The sequence below is a fragment of the Mobula birostris genome, chromosome 7 (assembly GCF_030028105.1).
Source record: "Mobula birostris isolate sMobBir1 chromosome 7, sMobBir1.hap1, whole genome shotgun sequence".
Taxonomy (NCBI): domain Eukaryota; kingdom Metazoa; phylum Chordata; class Chondrichthyes; order Myliobatiformes; family Myliobatidae; genus Mobula; species Mobula birostris.
The window spans coordinates 188,679,073-188,703,552 of NC_092376.1; the positions used below are offsets into that span (position 1 = coordinate 188,679,073).

The window sequence follows — 24,480 nt, forward strand, 5'->3', positions numbered from 1 at the left end:
ATATACCCTGGGTGGTGGGGGTTCCTGATGATGGAGATACTACTTCCCTGCAACAACGTTTCATGTAGATGTGCTCAGTGGTGGGGAGGGCTTTGCCCCTGATGAACTGGGCCATATCCACAACTTTTTGTAGGATTTTACATTCCATTGTTGTTTCCATACCAAGCTGTGATGCTGCCAGTCAATATTCTCCCACGACATATTGATAGAAGTCTGTGAAAGTTTTGTGGCTTTGTGACGACATTTGCAGATATTACAGAGGTAGGTGGCAGGGCAGGTAGTGTTGAAACAGTAAGTTTACAGAAGGACTTGAACAGATTTGGAGACTGGATAATGAGGTGGCAGATGGAATACAATGTAGGGAAATGTATGTTCATGCTCGGGTAGAATGAATAAAGGCTGCATTTTCTAAACGAGGAGTAAACTCAGAAATCAGAAAAATGCAAAGGGTCTCGGGAATCCAAATGCAGGATTCCCTATAGGTTAACTTGCAGGTTGAGTCAGGAATAAGGAAGATAAATGAAAAGTTCATATTCACTTTGAGAGGAATTGAATATAAAAGAAAGGATGTAATACTGAGCCTTTATAAGGTACTGTATTGGTCAGCACAGTTGTAGTATTGTGAGCAGTGTTGGTCACTTACTTAAAGAGAAATGATGTGCTGGTGTTGAAGATGGTCCAGAGAAATGAAGAGTTTAAAGCATGATGAGTGTTTGATTGCTCTGTGTCTGTACTTATTGGATTTAGAAGAACGAAGGGTGATCTCTTTGAAACCTACCGCTATCTAAGTCTCTTTGTAAAGCCTAGATAGTGTGGATGTGAAAAGGATGTTTCCAGTAGTGGGAGAGATTATGACCAGTGGAATTTATTGCCACAGACTATTCTGAAGATCAAATCACTGGGATATTTAAAGTGGCATTTGATAAGTTTTTGATTTAAGCTTCCAGTTTGAGATGATGTGTGACAGCTTACTGGTGGTTTAAAAGTGAAGGAATTTGATTAAAAACATTATTAATAACAATTTTTTTTGAAGTAAATAGTGGAAAACTATCACTACAAACAATGAAGAGTTGCGCAAGGACAAAGCGAAATTGTGAGATGTTCCCTGCCGGTGAGCTGTAACATTGATGCACTTAGAGTTAGTGCTGGTTAGAGTGAACAATTTGAAGGGGAGAAGATGGGATGGAGGAGTTCCATTGCCAGTCCAACGGGTCTGAGGCAAAGGTGGATCACTCTAAGCGTGGAGCCGATTTGGAGAGGTTGAGAACGGCTTCTTCAGCAGTGAAATCCAGGCCCAAAGAAAATAGCTGGGTGGCATGTTCTAGGCCCAGATCGATTCGCAGCAGCAAAACCTAGGTACTACTGCGAGATATAATATGCTATTTGGACAATCTAAATGCTGGCCCAGATAGACTGGAAGGCAGGATGTCAGGAGCTAGGTGAGGTTGGATAGCTTTGGGTGTCAAGCCAGTTTGGAGAGGTGAAGAATGGCTTCTCCATCAGCGAAATCTATGCCGGGTCCTAGTGCAAGGTTTGGACAGTTTAAATGCCGACACAGATAGGGTTGGACTTTTTTAAAAATTCAGTTCTTTCGGGTTCCTTGCTTTGTAACTCACTGCAAGCAGACAAATCTCAAGGTTGTATAATTTATACATTCTTTGGTACTAAATGCACCTTGAATCTTTGAATCTTTGATTAGTGAAGGTGTCAAAAATTGAGGCAGGAGAATGGGGTTGAGAGAGAAAATAAATCAACCATGATTGAATGGTAGAGCAGACTCAATGGGCCAAATGGCCTAATTCTGCTCCTATGTCTTAAATGATAACTTGCTTTCATTATTTCCATGTAATTGTTTTCCTTTCTGTTTACTTTTGCAATTTAGTTTCTTTCCTTACATGGTAATGAAGGAGCACATCTTGAATACAAAGACTTACTTTATTCCTATCTTTTATGATGTGGGGATCATTGGCAAGGCTTGACATTTGGTGTCCATTGAAAATTGCACTTGAAATTGAGTGGCCAATTGAACTTATTTCAGAGAACAGTTTCACATCATAAACTGAGTATCTCACTGAAACTATTCTCCCCAAAAACAGGAATCTTTCTACAAATCTTGACCAATTTGTATGGTGTTTTCTGTGGAACTTCATAAAGCTGTGAAAAGTGAAGTCAGATTGTTGAGTAAATAATCTTACATCACATTTACCCTGTAACATCCGTCTGGTTGTTTTCAAGATTTACAAGAGTGTGTCACCTGCAAGAATGACTCCCTATTGCTCTGTTAATACTTTGAGGTTTTGAATTCAGCTATTTTAGCTTCAGTGACTCAAGAGTCGCATCTCCATGTTCCTCCTGTACCTAATAAAGTGGCTACTGAGTGTGCATTTGTTGTCGCCTGCTGCTGTAGCCCATCCATTTCAAGGTTCAACATGTGGTACATTGAGAAATAATCTTCTGCACACCACTATGGTTATTTGAGTTACAATCATCTTGCTGTTAGCTTGAACCGGTATGCCCATTCTCCATTGACTTCTCATTAACAAGGCATCATTAACATCCAGTGAACACTGCTCATGGATGTCTGTTATTTTTTGCTACCTTCTCTGTAAACTCTGGAGCAGTGCTCCCAACCTTTTTAGACCAATGGAACAATGCCATGAAGCAAGCCGTGTGCAGACCTTAGTTTCAGAATCCCTGTTCTAGAGAATGTTCTGCGTGAAAATCCTGGGAGATCTGCAATTTCTAAGATACTCAAACCATCCTGACTAGCACTAACAATTATTCCATAGTCAAAGTCACCTAGATCACATTTCTTCCCCACTCTGATAGTTTATCAAAACAACTGAACCTGTTGACCATATCTGTAGGCATGAAGTTGCTGTCACATGATTGACTGATTAGATATTTGCATTAACAATCAGGTGTACAGATATAGAAACATAGAAAACCTACAGCACAATATAAGCCCTTCAGCCCACAATATTTCCTAGGGTTACCCATAGCCCTCTGTTTTTCTAAGCCCTATGAACCTATCCGAGAGTCTCTTAAAAGACTCTATTGTATCCGCCTCCACCACCATCGCCGGCAGCCCATTCTACGAACTCACCACTCTTTGTGTAAGAAAACTTGCCCCGACATCCCCTCTGTACCTGCTTCCAAGCACCTTAAACTGTGCCCTCTCGTGTTAGCCATTTCAGCCTTGGGGAAAAAGCCTCTGACTATCCACACAATCAATGCCTCTCATCATCTTATACACCTCTATCAGGTCACCTCTCACCCTCCGCCACTCCAAGGAGAAAAGACTCAACCTATTCTCATAAGGCACGCTCCCCAATCCAGGCAACATACTTGTAAATCTCCTCTGCATTATTTCTATAGATGCCACATTATCCCTGTAGTGAGGTGACCAGAACTGAGCACAGTACTCCAAATGGGGTCTGACCAGGGTCCAATATAGCTGTAACATTACTTCTAGGCACTTGAACTCAATCCCTTGGTTGATGAAGGCCAATACACCATATGCCTTCTTAATCACACAGTCCGCCTGCACAGCAGCTTTGAGTGTCCTGTGGACTTGGACCCTAAGATCTCTCTGATCCCCCACACTGCCAAGAACCTTACCAATAATACTATATTCTGCCATCACATTCGACCTACCAAAGTGAACCACTTCACACATATCTGGGTTGAACTCTCTTTACCACTTCTCAGTCCAGTTTTGCATCCACAACACCCCCAACCTTTGTGTCATCAGCAAATTGACTAACCCATTCCTCCACTTCCTCATCAGGTCATTTATAAAAATCACGAAGAGAAGAGGTCCCAGAACAGATCTCTGAGGAACACCATTGGTCATCGACCTCCATGCAGAATATGACCTGTCTACAACCACTCTTTGCCTTCTCTGTGCAAGCCAATTCTGGATCCACAAAGCAAGTTCCCTTTGGACCCCATGCCTCCTTACTTTCTCAATAAGTCTTGCTTGGGGTACCTTGTCAATTGCCTTGCTGAAATCCATATACAATACATCTACTGCTCTACCATCATCAATGTGTTTAGTCACATCCTCAAAAAATTCAATCAGGCTCGTAAGGCATGACCTGCCTTTGACAAAGCCATGCTGACTATTCCTAATCATATTATGCCTCTCCAAGTGTTCATAAATCCTGCCTCTCAGGACTTTCTCCATCAATTTACCAACCACTGAAGTAAGACTCACTGGTCTATAATTTCCTGGGCTATCTCTACTCCCTTTCTTGAATAAGGGAAAAACATCGGCAACTTTCCAATCCTCCAGAACCTCTCCTGTCCCCATTGGTGATGCAAGATCATCAGCGGAGGCTCAACAATCTCCTCCCTCACCTTCCATAACAGCCTGGGGTACATCTTATCCAGTCCCGGTGACTTATCCAATTGATGCTTTCCAAAAGCTCCAGCACATCCTCTTTCTTAATATCTATTTCCTGAAACTTTTCAATCCACTGTAGGTCATCTCGACAATCACCAAGGTACTTTTCTGTAGTGAATACTGAAGCAAGGTATTAATTAAGTACCTCCACCACCTCTTCTGGTTTCATACACACTTTTCCACTGTCACACTCGTTTGGTCCTGTTCTCTCATGTCTTATCCTCTTGCTCTTCACATACTTGTAGAATTCCTTGGGGTTTTCCTTAATCCTGCTGCCAAGGTCTTCTCATGGCCCCTTCTGGCTCTCCTAATTTCATTGTTAAGATCTTTCCTGCTGGCCTTATAATATTCTAGATCTCTATCATTACCTAGTTTTTCGAACCTTTCGTAAGTTTTTCTTTTCTTTTTGACTAGATTTTCAACTGCCTTTGTACACCGTAGTTCCTGTACCCTACTATCCTTTCCCTGTCTCATTGGAATATACCTATGCGGAATGCCACACAAATATCCCCTGAACGTTTACCACGTTTCTGTCATACATTTCCCTCAAACATCTGCTCCCAATTTATGCTTCCAAGTTCCTGCCTGATAGCTTCATATTTCCCTTTACTCCAATTAAACACTTTCCTAACTTGTCTGCACCTATCCCTTTCCAATGCTCTTCTGCCTGATAGCTTCATATTTCCCCTTAATCCAATTAAACACTTTCCTAACTTGTCTGCACCTATCCCTCTCCAATGCTATGGTAAAAGAAATAGAATTGTGATCACTATCTCCAAAATGCTCTCCCACTGAGAGACCTGACGCCTGACCAGGTTCATTTCCCAATTCCAGATCAAATACAGCCTTTCCTCTTGTAGGCTTATCTGCACATTGTGTCAGGAAACCTTCCTGAGCACACCCAGCAAACTCCACCCCATCTAAACCCCTCACTCTAGGGAGATGCTAATCAATATGGGGGAAATTAAAATCTCCCATCATAACAACCCTGTTATTATCGCATTGTTCCAGAATCTGTCTCCCTATCTGCGCCTTGATTTCCTTGTTACTAATGGGTGGTATATATATCAAAAAAAACACCCAGTAGAGTTATTGACCCCTTCCTGTTTGTAACTTTCACCCACAGAGACTCAGTAGACAATCCCTCCATGACTTCTTCCTCTTCTGCAGTCGTGACACTATCTCTGATCAGCAGTGTCACGCCCCCACCTCTTCTGCCTCCCTCCCTGTCCTTTCTGAAACATCTAACTCCTTTTACTAAGTAGCCATTCTTGCCCCTGAGCCATCCAAGTCTCTGTAATGGCCACAACATCATAGCTCCAAGTACTGATCCATGCTGTAAGCTCACCAGCTTTGTTCATGATATATATATATTCAAGTACCTTGCCATTTTTGCGTGGGCGATCATGTCTTTCCATCCATCACGGTCCATGACACTCCGAATTGTAGTTGTTGCCTCCCCTGTTTCTAACCATGATGTTATTCCATCTATCATTTTCATTCTCTGTCTGCCTCTGCTTCTTCTTCCTTCCAGCTTTCCAGTTGTAACTAAATGTTCTAATGTCTCTCTTCACATGATGTGCCCAAAGAATTTTGATCGCTGTTTTCTGACTTTTTTAAGTAATGTATGTGATACTTTGTGCATTAAAGTAGTCACATCTCAAACCATCCATCTGAGCCTATCCCTTCTCTATCACCTGCCTATTCTCCCTTTCACACTGCCTACAAGCTTTCTCTATTTATGATCCAATTGCCCCTCCCTCCATCTCATCAGTTCAGTTCCCACCCCCCAGCAGTTCTCATTTAAACTCTTCCTCAATAGACTTAGCAAACCTCCCCACCAGGATATTGGTCCCCTTGGATTCAAGTGTAACCCATCCTTATTGTACAGGTCACGCCTGCCCTAAAAGAGGTCCCAATGATCCAGAAATCTGAATCCCTGCCCCCTACTTCAATCTCTCAGCCCTGCATTTATCCTCCACCTCACTCTTTTCCTATCCTCACTGTCACATGGCACGGGCAGTAATCCCGAGATTACTACCCCTGTGGTCCTGCTTCTCAGCTTCTTTCCTAACTCCCTGGTCTGTTTTCAGGACCTCCTTCCTTTTCCTATCTATGTTGTTGGTACCAATATGTACCATGACCTCTGGCTGTTCACTTTCCCACTTCAGGATATCTTGGACACGATCTGAAACATCCCAGACCCTGGCACCTGGGAGGCAAACTACCATTCGTGTTTCTTTCCTGCATCCACAGAATCGCCTGTCTGATCCCCTAACTATAGAGTCCCCTATCACTGCTGCCATCCTCTTCCTTTCCCTACCCTTCTGAGCCACAGGGCCAGACTCTGTGCCAGAGGCACAGCCACTGTTGCCGCCCCCGGTAGCTCGTCCCCCGCAATAGTACTCAAACAGGAGTACTTATTGATAAGGAGGACAGCCACAGGGGTACTCTCTAGTATCTGAACTTGCCCTCCCCTCTCCTGACTGTTAGCCACTTATCTGTCTCCGGAGGCCCCGATGTGACTACTTGCCTATAGCTCCTGTCTATCACCTCCTCACTTACCCTAACCAGACGAAGGTCATTGAACTGCATCTCCAGTTCCCTAACACGGTCCCTAAGGAGCTGCAGCTCAATGCACCTGGCGCAGATGTGGCAGTCCAGGAGGCTGGGAGACACCAGGACCTCCCACACCCAGTACAGAACACCGGCCTTGCAGACATACTTTCTATTCCTATTCTTCACAAGTAATTGACCTCACCACATTATACCCAATAATGTGACCACTGAGTGTACAAACAAGGAAGGAATATATGTGCGAGACAAGAAGAATAAAGGAAATCCCTTATAATTGAAATGTGCTGGAGTTCTAATGTTTATAACTACTGTTCTAAAGCAGTAGTTTTGGTTCAAAGTATAGTTCCACCTTAAATTGTTTCAACTTAAATTTTCAGACTGTTGTCTTAAGCTGAGGCATATTGGCACAGGAGCTCATGTACGGACAGCCATTCACTGTTTTCTTCCTAGAAAGTGAACCCCTGGACCCTGGTGGACCATGAAGTACTGGGCAACTGTACTAACTGAGCTGTCTACTGCTGTCTGCAATCATACATGCGCCAGAAAAAGTCTCTGTAATGGATGTACTCAAATTTCATCCCAGAGTTTTGACTGCAAACATAGCCATCTTCTCCCGATAACTCAGGCTCTCTAGACCAGTAACCTCTTTGTGAATGTCTCCTGCATGCTCTCCAGCTTGACAATGTCTATCCCACTGCAGAGTGACCAAAACTGTATAAGATACTCCAAATGCAGTCCCACCAATGACTTGTTAAACTGCACCATGTTGTCCCTATTCTGAAAATGGATGCCAGCAACCTTTTCATCACCCTGTCTACTTGAGTGACCACACTTTCAGTGAATGGAACACTTGTACTTCCAGGTCCTTCTTTTCCACAGAACTAGTCAGAGCCTTGCCTTTCACTGTACAAGACCATAAGATATAGGAGCAAACTAGGACATTTGGCCCATCAAATCTGCACCACTCAACATCCTCAATGTCCTCAGCTAGTTTGAATGTCCAAAATGCATCACCTCACAAGTATCTTAAGTTTAGGTCCATTTGCCATGCTATTTCCCTCACTGATCAAGATCTCTTTGACAATTTATTGCAATTTGCTTCAATATTAACAAGGCCCCCTAATTTAGGATCATCAGCAAACTTGCTAACCACGCCACGTACATTAACATCCAAGTCATTTAGATTAAAACATTAGTAACAGGAGTCCCAACACTGACCCTTAGTCACCCCACCAGCCACAGGCCTCCAGTCAGAGAATCGATCTTCAACCAGAACCTTCTACTTCCTATTATTGAGACAATTCTGATGCAGCTTGCTAGCTCCCCTGAATCCCATGTGACCTAGTGCTCCAGATCAGCCTGTCCCTAGTTCCCAGAGGCAATCCAAGTCCTCATTTCCTCTGACTAACAGTTCAATTACAGTGCATGCATTGAAGTGGATGGAATTTAAAACAATAATCTTATCAGAAACACAAAATAATCTGCAGGTGCTGAGGTCAAAGCAACACTCACAACACGCTGCAGGAACTCAGCAGGTCAGGCAGCATCCGTGGAAAAGATCGGTTGATGTTTCGGGCAGGAACCCTTCGTCACACTTTAACTGTAAACATACGTTTTCTGATTCCCAGGCTTACACACTTTGGCTGTGGCATGTACCCCTGCCTTCTCACTGGCTTCACGCTCATGAGTCCTACTCCTCTGCCAATCTTGTTTAAAATCTTCTGGTGGCAAAAGCAAACTTACCTGCTAGGATATTAGTCCCCCTCTGGTTCAAGTGCAACCAGTCCCTCTGGTATCGTTTGAAGAGGTGCCAGTGATCCAAAGACTTGAATCCCTCTGTCCTGCTCCAGCTCCTCAGTCATGCATTCATCTGGCTGATCTTTCTGTTCCTGGACTCCAGTACCCAGCACCAGGAGTAATCTGGAGATCACTATCCTCAAGGTCCTGCACATTAATTTCTTGCCTAACTCTATATACTCATTCCACAGGATTTCATCACTACGTCTTTTGTAACAATGTGTACAATGACCTCTGGCTCTTCACCCTCAGCCATGAGAATTTTCTGCAGCTGTTCAGAGACACCCTTGACCCTGGAACTTGGGAGGCAGCTCACCATTCTGTGGTCTCTTCTGCAGTCACAGAATCTCCTTTTTCAGATCCCTCTCACTCTGCCTAAGTTTGATCTTGTCTGCTGAGCCTTACAACTGGCCATGGTGCTACTGACATGACCGGTCCTCAAAAATCTTGCTGCTAAAGGCCATGAAAATGGTGATGTATTCATCTAGACTGGCAACTGAGTCTTTGAGCATAATCAATCTGTTGACAGATAGCAGTTGATGGACACAAAAGTTGGGGGTGTTGTGGATAGTCTCTGGAGGGTTGTCAGAGGTTACAGTGGGCCATTGATAGGGTGTAAAATTGGCTGAGAAGTGGCAGACGGAGTTCAACCCAGAGAAGTGTGAAGTGGTTCATTTTGGTAGGTCAAATTTTAAGACTGAATTTAGTATTAATGGTAAGCCTTGGCAGTGTGGAGGGTCAGAAAGATCTTGAGGTCCATGTCCATATGACACTCAAAGTTGCTGTGGAGGTTGACAGTGTTGTTAAGAAAGCGTATGGTGTGTTGGCATTCATCAACCATGGGACTGAGTTCAAGAGTTGTATGGTAATGTTACAGCTATATAAGACCTTTGTCAGACCTCATTTGAAGTACTGTGTTCAGTTCTGGTCACCTCACTACAGGAAGGATGTGGATACTATAGAGGGAATGCAGAGGAGATTTACAAGGATGTTGCCTCGATTGGAGAGCGTGCCTAATGAGAATAGGTTCAGGATTGCTACCTGTGCTACATGCCAGTGAGGGTAGGAATAGGATGCTCTGGAGGATGAACAAGTGGCTGAGGAACTGGTGTAGGGAGCAGGGTTTCAGATTTCAGGATAATTGGGACCTCTTCTGGGGCAGGTGGGACCTGTACAAGAGAGACGGGTTACACTTGAACGACAAGGGGACCAATATCCTTTCAGGGAGGTTTGTTAGTGCTGTTGGGGAGGCTTTAAACTAGATTTGCAGGGGGATGGGAACCAAAGTGCCAGAGCTGACAGTGGGGCTGGGGTGAAAATAAATGATGTTAAAAGTTCAAGCAAGGCCGCAAATAGAAAGGTTGTGAGTGGTGGTAAAAATCTCCTGAGGTGCATATATTTCAATGCTAGGAGTATTGCGGGGAAGGCAGACGAGTTGAGGGCATGGATTGACACGTGGAATTATGACGTTATAGCAGTTGGTGAAACTTAGCTACAGGAGGGGTAGGATTGGCAGTTTAATATTCCAGGGTTCTGACATTTCAGATGTGATAGAGGCAGAGGAATGAAAGGTGGAGGGTTAGCATTGCTTGTCAGGGAAAATGTTACGGCAGTGCTCAGGCAGGACAGATTAGAGGGCTTGTCTACTGAGTCCTTATGGGTGGAGCTGAGAAACAGGAAAGGTATGGCCACATTAGTGGGGTTGTATTATAGACCACCAAATAGTCAGCGAGAATTAGAGGAGCAAATCTGCAGAGAGATAGCAGGCAACTGCAGGAAACAAAGTTGTGGTGGTAGGGGATTTTAATTTTCCACATATTGAATGGGACTCCCATACTGTTAGATGGGTTAGTGTTCATAAAATGTGTTCAGGAAAGTTTTCTAAATCAATATATAGAGGTACCAACTAGAGGAGATGCAATATTAGATCTCCTATTAGAAAATGAGTTTGGACAAGTAACAGAAGTGTGTGTAGGGGAGCACCTTGGTTCCAGTGATCATAACTCCATTAGTTTCAACTTGATCATGGATAAAGATAGATCTGGTCCTAGGGTTGAGGTTCTAAACTGGAAGAAGTCCGAATTTGAAGAAATGAGAAAGGATCCAAAAAGCGTGGATTGGGACAGGTTATTCTGTGGCAAGGATGTGATCGGTAAGTGGGAAGCCTTCAAAGGAGAAATTTTGAGAGTGCAGAGCTTGTATGTTCCTGTCAGGATTAAAGGCAAAGTGAATAGGAATAAGGAACCTTGGTTCTCAAGGGATATTGCAACTCTGATAAAGAAGAAGAGAGAGTTGTATGACATGTATAGGAAACGGAGTAAATAAGGTGCTTGAGAAGTATAAAAAGTGCAAGAAAATACTTAAGAAACAAATCAGGAGGGCTAAAAGAAGACATGAGGTTGCCTTGGCAGTCAAAGTGAAGGATAATCCAAAGAGCTTTTACAGGTATATTAAGAGTAAAAGGATTGTAAGGGATAAAATTGATCCTCTTGAAGATCAGAGTGGTCGGCTATGTGCGGAACCAAAGGAAATGGGGGAGATCTTAAATAGGTTTTTTGCGTCTGTATTTACTAAGGAAACTGGCATGAAGTCTATGGAATTAAGGGAAACAAGTAGTGAGATCATGGAAACTGTACAGATTGAAAAGGAGGAGGTGCTTGCTACCTTGAGGCAAATTAAAGTGGATAAATCCCCGGGACCTGACAGGGTATTCCCTCGGACCTTGAAGGAGACTAGTGTGAAATTGCCGGGGCCCTGGCAGAAATATTTAAAATGTTGCTGTCTACGGGTGAAGTGCCGGAGGATTGGAGAGTGGCTCATGTTGTTCCGTTGTTTAAAAAAGGATCAAAAAGTAATCTGGGAAATTATAGGCCGGTAAGTTTGTTGTCGGTAGTGGGTAAGTTATTGGAAGGGAGTACTAAGAGACAGAATCTACAAGCATTTGGATAGACAGGGACTTATTAGGGAGAGTCAAAATGGCTTTGTGCGTGGTAGGTCATGTTTGACCAATCTATTGGAGTTTTTCAAGGAGGTTACCAGGAAAATGGATGAAGGGAAGGCAGTGGATGTTGTCTACATGGACTTCAGTAAGGCCTTTGACAAGGTCCCGCATGGGAGGTTAGTTAGGAAAATTCAGTTGCTAGGTATACGTGGAGAGGTGGTAAGTTGGATTAGACATTGGCTCAATGGAAGAAGCCAAAGAGTGGTAATAGAGAATTGCTTCTCAGAGTGGAGGCCTGTGACTAGTGGTATGCCACAGGGATCAGTGCTGGGTCCATTGTTATTTGTCATCTATATCAATGATTTGGATGATTATGTGGTAAATTGGATCAGCAAACTTGCTGATGATACAAAGATTGGAGGTGTAGTGGACAGTGAGAAAGGTTTTCAAAGCTTGCAGAGGGATTTGGACCAGCTGAAAAAATGGGTTGAAAAATGGCAGATGGAGGTTAATACAGACAAATGTGAGGTATTGCACTTTGGAAGGACAAACCAACGTAGAACATACAGGGTAAATGGTAAAGCACTGAGGAGTGCAGTAGAACAGAGGGATCTGGGATACAGATACAAAATTCCCTAAAAGTGACATCACAGGTAGATAGGGTCGTAAAGAGAGCTTTTGGTACATTGGCCTTTATTAATCAAAGTATTGAGTATAAGAGCTGGAATGTTATGATGAGGTTGTATAAGGCATTGGTGAGGCCGAATCTGGAGTATTGTGTTCAGTTTTGGTCACCAAATTACAGGAAGGATATAAATAAGGTTGAAAGAGCGCAGAGAATGTTTACAAGGATGTTGCCGGGACTTGAGAAACTCAGTTACAGAAAAAGGTTGAATAGGTTAGGACTTTATTCCCTGGAGCGTAGAAGAATGGTGGGAGATTTGATAGAGGTATATAAAATTATGATGGGTATAGATAGAGTGAATGCAAGCAGGCTTTTTCCACTGAGGCAAGGGGAGAAAAAAAACCAGAGGGCATGGGTTAAGGGTGAAGGGGGAAAAGTTTAAAGGGAACATTAAGGGAGGCTTCTTTACACAGAGAGTGGTGGGAGTGTTGAATGAGCTGCCAGACGAGGTGGTAAATGCAGGTTCTTTTTTAACATTTAAGAATAAATTGGACAGATACATGGATGGGAGGTGTATGGAGGGATATGGTCCGTGTGCAGGTCAGTGGGACTAGGCAGAAAGTGGTTCGGCACAGCCAAGAAGGGCCAAAAGGCCTGTTTCTGTGCTGTAGTTTTTCTATGGTTTCTATGAACTTGGTCTTTAGTCCTTAGAGTGACAGGGGATGAGAGGTGTCCTGATAGAGGTGTATAAGAAATGAGAGACATTGATCGTGTGGATAGCCGGAGGCCTTTTCCCAGGGCTGAAATGGCTAACGTGAGGGGGCATAGTTTTAAGATGCTTGGAAGGAGATACAGGGGGAATGTCAGGTGTAAGTTTTTCACACAGAGAGTAGAGGATGCGTGGAATGGGCTGCCCGCAATAGTGGTAGAGGTGGATATATTAGGGTCTTTTAAGAGACTCTTAGGTACATGGAGCTTAGAAAAATAGAGGGCTATGTAGTAGGGTAATTCTAGGCAGTTTCTAGAGTAGGTTACATGGTCGGCAAAACATTGTGGGCCGAAGGGCCTATAAGGTGCTGTAGATGTCTACGTTCTATGTTATATGTTATGTAGAAGCTCACCTATTTTGAGCTACAGTGCGAAACAGACCCCTCCGGCCTAATGAGCGGCAACTGGTATTTAACCCTAACCTAATCATGAGACAGTTTACAATGACCAAATAAGCTACTAACCAGTACGTCTTTGGACTATGGGAGGAAGCTGTAGCACCTGGAGGAAACCTCTATGGTCACGAAGAAAATGTGCAAATGCCTGACAGATGGCACTGGAATTGTACTCTGAATTCCAACGCCCCGAGTTGTAATAGCATTGCACTTATGGCTACTCTATCATGGTGCCCTTCAGCAGACCAGCACTGTACTTCTTCCTGTACTGGATTCTCAAATTTCAGCTTCTACCTGAACTGGCTGGTTGGTGGTGCGGTGGCGTCAGCACTGGACTTCAAGGCAGTTGGCCCTGAGTTCAAACCCAGCCGGGCTCCAAACCTGGGAAGTAGCAGTATCTGCCCAGGAGAAAGTCCTGGCAATCTACTTCCGTATCTTGCCATGAAAACCATATGGACCCTATGGTCCACCAGGTCGCAAAGAGTCAGACTCGACTTGATGGCTAAACAACAAACTTGTACTTAGGGAGAAGGAGCTCAGCCTAGTGGGTTGATTTACCAAAGTTTTGGCAGGGTCTGGCTTGGTAAGTAAATTTGATGGTTGTATAGGTATGGTTACCAGGTATGTGTTTGGGCACCAGGGGATGTGCTGGTAGCTGGTAGCATTGTAAATGTGAATGTCAAAGTAGATGGTGTCCAGCAGGGTGAGACTAAAGCTTTGAACTGTCTGATTCAAAAATAAGAATGATAGTGCTAGGGCCATGGGTTGTTGTAGAAAGTTATTTGTTTGTTTATCTTGGCAACATGGAAGCGTAGCAGTGAGCGTAATACTATAAAGTACAAGCGATCATCAATCAGGGTTCATCCATGAACACATGAGTTTCCTTCAACTGCTCTACGGTTAAGGTTAGTGAGTTGTGGGCATGCTGTGTTGGCGCTGAAAGCATGGAGACACTTGCGGACGCAGTCATTGAACTGTGTAGGTCCTTGATGCATTTCACTGTCTGTTTTCATGTACCTTGACAAATAAAGCTAATCTTTCTTTCTTCAAGGTCTCCAGACATGCCAATGTGCCTTGAGTTTTCATCAGTGAAGAATTGAGCATTGTGAGGTTATAATTTAACCTTTTCTTTTATAGTTTAAAAGCAGGGGTTTTATATATCTTTTTTATAACATTGCAAAACCATTTCTGCCATATCATAGGCCATTTGCTTTAATGACAAAAGCTTTACGATTACTCACAAATCTTTCATCCTAATCCAGATTTCTCACGTACAGTATAGCTGTTGGCCAGATGTGTGCAGAATCATGTTTTCCTGCCACAGTGTTTGAGCTAGTTCTCCCACTGCAGTGTTTCTTTCTGCTGAAATTCCATAACAAAGTGCTGAATAGAACTTTCTATAGAGTTTTGATGTTCCAAAAAGTTTCCTCCTGAATTACACACAACAATGTGCAGAACCTGGACAACCTGAATGGCTGACAGAGTCAGTTGGAGCACAACCTGTTGAGAAGACCAACACTCTAATCTCTTTCTTTCCTGGGCATAAAGCAAGCAGCCAGAATGCTTTCTGTTGCACATCTGCATATGCTTGTCAGAGTCTTTGATGACGTGCTGAATCTCCTTAAGCTTCTAAGAAAGCGGAGATACTGGCGTACCCTCTTCATGGTTGCATCTATGTACTGGTTCCAGGATAGATTCTCCAATCATATACAACACGATTATAATATGTAGATAGGATGTAGGAGAATCAGGATAGAGTGAATGGTCATCTGAGAGAAAGAGAAGGGGAAATAAGAAAGGGAATGGGATTGGTGGGTTTGCTCACAGTCTTGATGGGCTGAATACCCTCAGATGTTAAAAACAAATATGGGAAATATATGAGAAAAGGACAATCTTTACACTTTTGTTGAATTAATAAGAAGGATTTGGAATTACATGATGATTTGGAACCTGAATAGCCCACAATGCCAGTGCAAAATCTATATTGAAAATATTTCACTTGACCGAGGTTGCCTGATTTGTCCCCACAATTCCACATTCAGGTGCTGAAGGTTGTTAATGAAATGTAAATCTGCCTGCCTTTCAGGCAATACATTGCAGATTATAACTTGACTACATCTTTTGGCATGAATCCATGTTTTCTGGTTACTCATGCTGATTACTGGAAACAGCTTCTTCCCATTTACTTTGATAAGAGCATTCAGAATTTGGTGATTCTAGTTTGGAATTTTTTCTCAATAAGCAGCAGTACAAAAAAAAAAGCCAGTTTGTCCAAACTTTCTAATTATATTGCATTCTGGTGAATCTCTTTAAATCTGCATCAAACACCAACTAAAACTAAGAGGTGATGTGTTAAGGGTGAAATGTTTAAGGACGGCATGAAGGGGAACTTCTTCACTCAGAGGGTGGTGAGAGAGTGGAGCAAGCTGTCAGCATAAATGGAGGATGTGGGTTCGATTTCAACATGTAAGAGAAATTTGGATAGATATGCTTGGGGTGTATGGAGGGCTATGGTCCAGTTGGGAGTTGATGGGACGAGGCAGCATAACGGTTTGGCACAGACCAAAGGACCTTTTTCTGGGCTGTAGTGTTCTATGACTCGATAAGCAATAATTACATGTTTTTGAAGCAGTCTTAGGAATATGCACTGAACCCTGAAAGGTTTCTGTCACTCCTTCTGCATTTCTTTTGCAGTAGTTAAATGTCGGGTGCCCAATGGTCCTGCAATTAGCCAGTTGTCCAGATTATCTGCTTGTCCATACTTCTGTATGGGTGCGGAGGATGGAATGAACTGATGCACGGCCCTCCACAACAGATGTCTGCAAATGCTGACCAGGCTCATTGCAGCAAGTATGCTTTCTGAACTGCTTTCTGGGTAGTCTGACAGTCTTTGATAGTTTGCCAGCTTTACTAATACTTAAAAAATGTCTCAGAAAATTAATAGATTTATTTATTACAATAAATAATTTTTAAAAATCAGAATCAAGTTTATTATCACTGATATATTTCATGAAGTTTGTTGTTTTGTGGTAGCAGTATAGTACAATACATAAAATATATTATAAATTACAAACATACAATAAGCACTATACTGTATATAAACAAATTAAATAAGTGAGTAGTGCAAAGAGAGCAAAAATAGTGATGTGGTATTCATGGCTTTATTGTCCATTCAGAAACCTGATGGCAGAAGAGAAGAAGCTTTTCCTAAAATATTGGGTGTGTGTCTTCAGGTTCCTGCACCTCCTCTCTGGTAGTGGTAATGAGAAGATGTCCTCAATGATGGGGAGTCTAGTGCCCATGATGGAGCTCGCTAAGTCTGCAGCCATTTAAATTTAAAAGGTTGTAAACTTGAAAAAAATTAAGTTAAAAGCCTTTAAATTAGATAAAATGTACTAAGCATTTTTTCATCGGTTTCCTGACCTGATTCAAATGACCTTTGTCAGACCCCATTTGAAGTACTGTGTTCAGTTCTGGTCACCTCACTACAGGAAGGATGTGGATACTATAGAGAGAATGCAGAGGAGATTTACAAGGATGTTGCCTCGACTGGAGAGCGTGCCTAATGAGAATAGGTTCAGGATTGCTACCTGTGCTACGTGCCAGTGAGGGTAGGAATAGGATGCTCTGGAGGATGAACAAGTGGCTGAGGAACTGGTGTAGGGAGCAGGGTTTCAGATTTCAGGATAATTGGGACCTCTTCTGGGGCAGGTGGGACCTGTACAAGAGAGACGGGTTACACTTGAACTACAAGGGGACCAATATCCTTTCAGGGAGGTTTGTTAATGCTATTGGGGGGGCTTTAAACTAGATTTGCAGGGGGATGGGAACCACAGTACCAGAGCTGACAGTGTGGCTGGGGTGAAAATAAATGATGTTAAAAGTTCAAGCAAATCCACTAATAGAAAGGTTGTGGGTGGTGGTAAAAATCTTCTGAGGTGTATATATTTCAATGCTAGGAGTATTGCGGAGAAGGCGGATGAGTTGAGGGCATGGATTGACACGTGGAATTATGACGTTGTAGCAATTAGTGAAACTTGGCTACAGGAGGGGCAGGACTGGCAGCTTAATATTCCAGGGTTCCGATGTTTCAGATGTGATCGAGGCAGAGGAATGAAAGGTGGGGGTGGCATTGCTTGTTAGGGAAAATATTACAGCAGTGCTCAGGCAGGACAGATTAGAGGGCTTGTCTACTGAGTCCTTGTGGGTGGAGCTGAGAAACAGGAAAGGTATGGCCACATTAGTGGTATTGTATTACAGACCACCCAATAGTCAAAGAGAATTGGAAGTGCAAATCTGCAGAGAGACAGCAGGCAACTGCAGGAAACATAAAGTTGTGGTGGTAGGGGATTTTAATTTTCCATATATTGATTGGGTCTCCCATACTGTTAGGGGTCTAGATAGTTTAGAGTTTGTAAAATGTGTTCAGGAAAGTTTTCTAAATCAATATATAGAGGGACCAACAAGAGGGGATGCAATATTGGATCTCCTGTTAGGAAACGAGTTAGGACAAGTGACAGAAGTCTGTGTAGGGGAGCACTTTGGTTCCAGTGATCATAACACCATTAGTTTCAACTTGATCATGGACAAGGATAGATCTGGTCCTAGGGTTGAGGTTCTTAACGGGAAGAAGGCCAAATTTGAAGAAATGAGAAAGGATCTAAAAAGCGTGGATTGGGACAGGTTGTTCTCTGGCATGGATGTGATCGGTAGGTGGGAAGCCTTCAAAGCAGAAATTTTGAGAGTGCAGAATTTGTATGTTCCTGTCAGAATTAAAGGCAAGGTGAATAGGAATAAGGAACCTTGGTTCTCAAGGGATATTGCAACTCTGATAAAGAAGAAGAGGGAGTTGTATGACGTGTATAGGAAGCAGGGAGTAAATAAGGTGCTTGAGGAGTATAAGAAGTGTAAGAAAATACTTAAGAAAGAAATCAGGAGGGCTAAAAGAAGACATGAGGTTGCCTTGGCAGTCAAAGTGAAGGATAATCCAAAGAGCTTTTACAGGTATATTAAGAGCAAAAGGATTGTAAGGGATAAAATTGGTCCTCTTGAAGATCAGAGTGGTCGGCTATGTGCGGAACCAAAGGAAACGGGGAAGATCTTAAATAGGTTTTTTGCGTCTGTGTTTACTAAGGAAACTGGCATGAAGTCTATCGAATTAAGGGAAACAAGTAGTGAGATCATGGAAATTGTACAGATGGAAAAGGAGGAGGTCCTTGCTGTCTTGAGGAAAATTAAAGTGGATAAATTCCCGGGACCTGACGGGGTGTTCCCTTGGACCTTGAAGGAGACTAGTGTTGAAATTGCAGGGGCCCTGGCTGAAATATTTAAAATGTCGCTGTCTACAGGTGAGGTGCCGGAGGATTGGAGAATGGCTCATGTTGTTCCGTTGTTTAAAAAAGGATCCAAAAGTAATCCGGGAAATTATAGGCCAGTAAGTTTAACGTCGGTAGTAGGTAAGTTATTGGAGGGAGTACTAAGAGACAGAATCTACAAGCATTTGGATAGACAGGGGCTTATTAGGGAGAGTCAACATGGCTTTGTGCGTGGTAGGTCATGTTTGACCAATCTATTGGAGTTTTCGAGGAGGTTACCAGGAAAGTAGATGAAGGGAAGGCTACATGGACTTCAGTAAGGCCTTTGACAAGGTCCCGCATGGGAGGTTAGTTAGGGAAATTCAGTCACTAGGTATACATGGAGAGGTGGTAAATTGGATTAGACATTGGCTCGTTGGAAGAAGCCAGAGAGTGGTGGTGGAGAATTGCTTCTCTGAGTGGAGGCCTGTGACTAGTGGTGTGCCACAGGGATCAGTGCTGGGTCCATTGTTATTTGTCATCTATATCAATGATCTGGATGATAATGTGGTAAATTGGATCAGCAAGTTTGCTGATGATACAAAGATTGGAGGTGTAGTAGACAGTGAGGAAGGTTTTCAGAGCCTGCAGAGGGACTTGGACCAGCTGGAAAAATGGGTTAAAAAACGGCAGATGGAGTTTAATACTGACAAATGTGAGGTATTGCACGTTGGAAGGACAAACCAAGGTAGAACATACAGGGTTAATGGTAAGGCACTGAGGAGTGCAGTGGAACAGAGGGATCTGGGAATACAGATACAAAATTCCCTAAAAGTGGCGTCACAGGTAGATAGGGTCGTAAAGAGAGCTTTTGGTACATTGACCTTTATTAATCAAAGTATTGAGTGTAAGAGCTGGAATGTTATGATGAGGTTGTATAAGGCATTGGTGAGGCCGAATCTGGAGTATCATGTTCAGTTTTGGTCACCAAATTACAGGAAGGATATAAATAAGGTTGAAAGAGTACAGAGAAGGTTTACAAGGATGTTGCCAGGACTTGAGAAACTCAGTTACAGAGAAAGGTTGAATAGGTTAGGACTTTATTCCCTGGAGCGTAGAAGAATGAGGGGAGATTTGATAGAGGTATATAAAATTATGATGGGTATAGATAGAGTGAATGCAAGCAGGCTTTTTCCACTGAGGCAAGGGGAGGAAAAAACCAGAGGACATGAGTTAAGGGTGAGGGGGGAAAAAGGGGGGCTTCTTCACACAGAGAGTGGTGGGAGTATGGAATGAGCTGCCAGACGAGGTGGTAAATGCAGGTTCTTTTTTAACATTTAAGAATAAATTGGACAGATACATGGATGGGAGGTGTATGGAGGGATATGGTCCGTGTGCAGGTCGGTGGGACTAGGCAGAAAATGGTTCGGCACAGCCAAGAAGGGCCAAAAGGCCTGTTTCTGTGCTGTAGTTTCTATGGTTTCTATCCAGTCATGTCAGGCATAAAGCTGAATAGTAACTGCAAAAGGCATCCCAAACCTCTTCTCAGTAAGTCTCTGTCCCACTTCTGGGATCCGTGACAAGGTCTACCATGGAGCAGACATTTGCATGTCAAACCTGCACTTGCATAAGTCCAGCTGAAAATGATAATGGTGGATCTGATGATAATGATATCAGTCTCCATCACTGAATGACTAGCTTTATTCGTCACATGTACATTGAAACATACAGTGAAATATGTCATTGTTGTCAACAATCAACACATTCCAAGGATGTGCTGGGGGCAGCCTGTAAATGTCGGCATCCTACAGCTTAATAACCCTAATCTGTATGTCTTTGAAATGTGGGAGGAAACTGAAGCATTGGGAGGAAACCCACACAGTCACAGGTAGAAAGTACAAATTCCTTTCACACAGTTGCAGAATTGAATCCTGATCTTCTAATTGCTGCTGCTGTAACGTGTTACACTAACCATTACGCTACTATGCCACTGCAGGAAATTTGCTTTAACCATTGAAACTTCCCCAAAATCTTTTCAGTTTTCTTGTTAATCAGTTTTATGGTCCAAGCTTTTATATTTCACTGGACAACAAAGATATTGCTTCCTGACTACCTTTGTGTAAGAGCTTTTGGATTGTAGGCTGCTAATAATGAAAATCATCATGAAATTTCCCTATCACACACCAATTTTTGAAATTGCCTTTATTTTTTATTTCAATTCATAATTCAGGTCAGAATAACTGATGCCAAGATTAGGGAAGGCATTTTTTGTTGGTCCGCAAATCAGACAGGTCATCAATGACAGGCAATTCAAAGAACTTCTAGTGGGAGTAGAGAAAATCATATGGAAGGCATTCAAGGATGTTGCTGAAACTTTTCTTGGCAACTACAGAGGGCCAAACTATGTGCAGCTGGTTGACAACATGCTTCAAGCATACAAAACCATGAAGTGTAATATATCACTAAAGAGTCATTTTCTACATCCTCATTTAGACTTCTTTCCTACAAACCTTGCGACTGTCAGTAACAAGCATGGTGAAAGGTTTCACCAGGACATTGCAGTCATGGAGAAATGGTATCAGGGCAACTGGAATCCATCAATGCTGGCTGACTATTGTTGGACACTTAAGCAAGAAAGGTGTAAGCAGAAAGACACTGAGTACAAATGAAAATCATCAACAAAATCTTTTTAGCTTAGTTGAACTATTGCAAAGCATCAGCACTATTATGCAATTAAACACATGATAGTCAATAAAAGTTAATTTTGTGTTTCTCCAAATTCCTATGTGATACAAGTAGTCTGAAATTATATCTGTGTTTAACTTCAAGTAGTTTCATAAACAAAAAAAAATTCTGATGAAGCAACACTTCTGAAAAAATTGTTGTCCCGCATTCCCAGATTTATTGAATTAACTGAATTTGAGTTTCTATTTGCCATTGTGGCATTTCATTTCATGTGTTTCAGCAATATTTCAGACCTGTGGATTTCTTCTCCATTTATTTAACCACCATCTTCCGACACAATGTTTGTCGAGTAGGGCAGAGGGAATCAATGAATGGAAATTAGATTTGATCTTTTTTATTTTTGCTGTGCTGAAATATTACTGTGTTAGACCAGATTGGTTTTTCCCTTTAAATATTGCCCCCAATATGAAGTCTGCCACAATGATGGTGTGCTGTATGTCCAGCAAGAAGCACTTCAACTGGTGAATGCTACTTCTGCCAACCTGCTCCACATCTATCGATGAATGATAAACACAAGAGAATCTGCAGATTCTGGAAATCCAGAGGACGACATACAAAATGCTGCAGGAACTCAAAAAGTCAGGCAACATCTATGGAGACAAATGAACAGTTGATAATTTGGGGTGAAACCCTTCAGCAGGATGAACAATGTCTAGATGAAGAGTCTTGGCCAAAATGTTGGCTGCTCATTTCCCTGCATGGATGCTGCCTAGGCTGCTGAGTTCCTCCAGCATTTTGTGTACACTTAGTCACAGGGCTTCCAGAGATGTATCTGGTGCTAGCAGCTCCCGTTACCACTGAAATTAAATTGTTTTGGGCTTCCAGTTGGGTCAGAGATGCAACTTTCTTTATCATTTTGAACAATGCAAATTTCTTCCCATACGAATATACTGTACATGCTTAAGAGTCGCCTCTTCCTTACCTTTCCCTACAATTGAAAGAATGCCAATACTTTGGAAAATCTTCATATTATTACAGTGCTAAAGACAATTTAAGACTATGAAAGACATTGTAAATACAGGTTTTAAAATTATTTGTAGCCATGCTAGCGTAGCGATTAGTCAGGTCAGGGGATCGAAATTTGGAGTTCATTTCTGGTGTTCTCTGTGAGGAAGTTGGTATGTTCTTCCTGTGTGCGCTCGGCTCTCCTCTGTCTGCCCCAGTTTCCTCCCACAGTCCAATAATGTATCAGTTAGTAGGTTAATTGGTCATTGTAAATTGTCCTATGATTAGACTAGGGGTAAATCAGTGGGTTGCTGGGTGGCGTGGCGCAAAGTGCCAGAAAGGCCTGTTCCACTTTGTACCTCTAAACTCTAAAGAAAAGAAAAAAAATTGCTTGAAGCCTCACTTTTCACCAGCTAAATCGTAGCTTAGTTCTATTTAACATCACATAGAACATTATTGCAAGCAACAGCCAAAATGTAGGTGTATGAATTTATTCAAATTCTTCAATACTCTAGTGTATAAATATTTCACCATATTGGCAAGTCCAATACAATCTAGTTGAGATTGAGAGATCTCTTTTAAACTAGGTCTTGTGATTTGCATAAAGTAAACCAAAGGTACTGGGATGCCACAAATACTTAAATCGGGTTAATTCAGACTGAACACAATGAAAGGTCATTGACCTCAAATGTTATCTTTGCTCCTGTCTCCATGGATACTGCCTGGCCTGTTGAGTATTTCCAACACTTTACCTTCTTTTTTCAGATCAAAACTCCACTTGCATAGGCAGGTTGCTAAGCTGTGTAATTTGCTGGTTTCACACATAAGCAGCATGCAGCTTTCACACAATATTTAAGAGTTTAAACTCATAGTAGCAAAGGAGATTGTGAGGAGATCTAGCTGAGGTGTATAAGATCATCACAGGTTTAGACAGGTCAATTATATGGAAGGTGTTCCCAACTGTGGATGATTAAAGGAGCCAGAGATGATAATGTATCTATTTATATAAGATGTTAAAAAGAATATTTGAGGAAAAACATTTTTACCCAGACGTGGTTGTGGTCTATAATTCACTGACTAGTGATAGTAGATAATAGAAATATAGTTAATCAGTATATTTAACTGGGAACTGGGCAGGCATCATCGTCATCAACTGTAAGTGTGACATGAGTTATCCTGGTCTCCCATCTGTCATAACCATAATTGTTCTTGGCAAATTTTTCCACAGACGTGGTTTACTATTGCCTTCTTCTGGGCAGAGTCCTTACAAGACAAGAGACCCCAGCCATAATCAATAATCTTAAGAGATTGTCTGATTGATGTAGTAGTAGCTAATCAGGGAAGAAGCACTTTACACCTCCTTCAGTGGAGACGTATCTCCACCCCACCACATAATCTCCGAAATTGGTGAAGTCGCTTGTTTAATTTTTTTTAACTCAGACATGTGCTAAAACCAAACTTGCTATGACAGAATGGAAGAAAAAGTGGAATTTAGTCATAAATAGGCACTTCCCCTTGCCAGCAGATAATTATAACTAGTTCCTATCTTCATTCAGTTACTACAGAAGCAGGAAACCTGAAGGCTGACCTAACTGCCCCAGAATTCATAGAACTGGCCATTTGCAATCAAGCTAGCATACAATAAAACAAGCCTGAACACATTCCAAAACTAATTCTTAAAAGATAATGATTAACTTTATTTGTCACATGTACATCAAAATATACAGTGAAATTACTTTTTTGTGTCAATGACCAACCCGGTCCAAGGATTGAACTGGGGTCAGCCCACCAATGTTGTAATTCTGGCATCAACATAGCATACCCACAACTTACCCAAGTGACCTAATTTTGCTCCTATATGTTATGGTCTTACTAACCCTTACCCGTATGTGGGAGGAAACTGGAATTCCTGGAAGAAACCCACACGGTCAAGGTGAGAATGTACAAACTCCTCACAGTGGACTCCTGCACTGTGGAATGTGGAA

The 24,480-nt window shown here is 42.3% G+C and overlaps 1 protein-coding gene across 7 annotated transcripts in view; it reads left to right on the forward strand.

The window, feature by feature from the left end:
• The window catches only part of arap3 (ArfGAP with RhoGAP domain, ankyrin repeat and PH domain 3), a 358,711-nt gene that overhangs the window by 119,397 nt on the left and 214,834 nt on the right, over nucleotides 1-24,480 (forward strand). The window contains exon 1 of one of the 7 annotated variants that reach the window (XM_072264189.1): nucleotides 16,215-16,361. The exons of the other annotated variants lie outside the window; for them this stretch is intronic. The gene's annotated coding sequence lies outside the window, so the exon portion shown is untranslated. Of the gene's footprint in view, nucleotides 1-16,214; nucleotides 16,362-24,480 lie in introns of those variants that run through there. 7 annotated transcript variants of the gene reach the window in all.